This window comes from Lethenteron reissneri, chromosome 61, assembly GCF_015708825.2.
Source record: "Lethenteron reissneri isolate LAM-NWPU_2019-01 chromosome 61, ASM1570882v1, whole genome shotgun sequence".
NCBI classification, from domain to species: domain Eukaryota; kingdom Metazoa; phylum Chordata; class Hyperoartia; order Petromyzontiformes; family Petromyzontidae; genus Lethenteron; species Lethenteron reissneri.
Genome location: NC_083839.1, coordinates 67,953 through 70,588, shown reverse-complemented (window position 1 = coordinate 70,588; position 2,636 = coordinate 67,953).

Below are 2,636 nucleotides of genomic sequence, written 5' to 3'. Positions count from 1 at the left end.
CTCTTATAACCCTGCTGAAATGAATAGTTTAGTTGTAAATCTTGGTGCACCACATCCTCCACGTTTGCCGAGTGTCTCGTTGCCACCACAAGGTGGCGCTCATTGCAAAGCCTCAAACTCAAGGTGGTTCAACCTCGAACAAAAGTTGTGCACGTGTAAGTCGCCTACCACGTGGTTGTACAGATAGTCCCCGAGTTACGATATTTCGATCTTACGATGGCGATACGACAAAATTGTAAAATGCAGACGACGGACAGAATTTTGGTGAATACAGTACATTATGATACGTTACGATACGTATGATACGTAGCTTTAGCGATTTCATTTTAGGGTTACCACGATACGATACGTTCAATGCATGTTTAAAGTTTTTTATTTATTTAGCAGATAGGATTGTTTCCTGAAAAAACGTTCTATTAAATTGCAGTTCATATAGGTAGGCTAAGAATTTACCTTGTTTTTTACTTTACATTTTACTGTGCAATACAGTATTGTAATTCATAAATACATACAGTATATAGTTTATACAGTACGGTACTGTATATTGCTCTGTTTTGCTAAATTATCCCCATTCTTTAAGACTCCTGGGTAGGCTAGGCCATCTTCGACTTACGATATTTTCGACTTACGATGGGGTCGTCGTAACGCATCTCCATCGTAAGTCGAGGACTACCTGCATTGTAATGAATTACGGTAATTCATTGCGGATATTAGGGGTGTCTTCCCAATATTCGGGTTTATTATAAAAAAAAAAAGACGAAAATATCAGGACTTAAAAGCGGATTATATCGAATGATTCGGGGGGGGGGGGCAATGTTTTGTTTCGGATTTATGTGTGAAATAATCCCGTTCCAGGAAGTATACTATCGACTCCGTCTACAGTACTGAATTAGCACACTTCACAGCAAAGTGGAAGATGACATTAAAGATAATCCACGGTTGCGACATCGTGGTCATGCGACCCAAACTTTGTAAATCCATAGAGACCCATCGGGACTCGTAGAAATCCATATAAAACAAAGAAACCCCGTAGAGATACATGAATCAGGACCTGTACATTATTGAGACTGCAGGAATCCGATGAGCTATAAAGCTATTTTATTCACAGGTGTGCAGGGTGGGCGGGTCACCGAGTTACAACATCCAAACAATACAACAAAAACACGACAAGGGGTACAAAATAGTGAAAATGGTAAGCGAGTCACTAAATATAAATACTTGTTTAATTTTTTTCGTAAGTCCGATTTATCAAGCTTAGGGAAGGCAGCAAAAACAACAACAGTCCCAGAGCACACACCAAGATAACAACGCAAGCCACAGTGCGAATTTGGCCACGCAACCCAAACTATGAACCACCAGGTGACCCGCTGTAGTCTACGGAGGAGCAGGATGAACGGCGACACGACACAAACTCTCTCTCTCTCTGCTGAAGCTCTCTCATCGTGGCCAGCAGCAGAGGCATCGAGCTTCTGAACCACATTGCCCTGCGTAGCAGACATACATACACAGTGACTAATAACACATTCCTGCGGAGGGAGCTGGTAGGAACGTTGGGTTGCTCGGTCAATGGCCAGGGTCAACGGCGGCATGGTGTATTCCGCATGAGGGCGGGCACAAGCCGGCGTGAGTAGGTTAAACGTTGAGTTTTATAAGGGCACCACGGGGTGACCAGCCCCTCCCCAACCAGCCCTACCCCTCCCACCCCCCACCCAGCCCCACCCTCCCCACCCAGCCTCTCCCCACCCTCCCCACCCAGCCCCTCCCCACCCTCGGGGGGCAGGGGGTCAGTGAAGTTACAAACAGCAGAACGATACAAACAAAACGATAGGGGGTACACAAATATACAAGATGGTAAAGTGACTACATCATTAGACCTCCTTTGCCAGTACCAAAGTATAATAATATTATTGGCAAAGGAGATCTAATGATGCAGATGCTCACCCCGAGCCCTCATTACTCTGATAGTGCATTGTATTTGAGCTGTGTATGCCTTTTGGCGTCCTCTGGTCTAGCACCAATTGAGGCGAGGCTCAAAAGAAAGCTGTCTCTGGTGTGGACCAATCCGTTTCAAGGACAATGCATATATTATCAGAGTGTGTTTTTTGTTTGCATTTTGACCACAAGTATTGTGGTTAATGAACACATGATTCCTTGTAAAAGGTTTCAGTTTTGTTGCCAGAAAAAAGGGGAAAACCCTATTATTATTATTATTATTATGGTAAAGCGAGTCACTAAATATGAATACAGGGACTCGTTCGGTTCCAGAGGTCTGTACGTAAGTCGATTTGTTCGTAAGTCCAACTTTACTCCTGCCGATTCCAAACACGTTGTACGGCGTGTACACTAAACAAGGCGAATGGCTTTAAAAGTGTCATATTCTGTAGATGTAGATGCCACTGGTTCTTCATGTTCTACAGATAGAGATGCGACGACCACTGTCTATTGCGCGGCGGTTGAACTTACGACTCTCGGTCCAACCAGGCAACTGGACATACGGACCAGGTTTGTTCGCATCTCTGCAAATTCGTAAGTCGAATGTTCGTAAGTAGAGGAGTCCCTGTACGTAATCAATTCAGCGGGGAGAGCGAGTTGTAATCGGAGGTGCGCCTCCTTTTCTGCCGTCCGTCCAGGGTCAA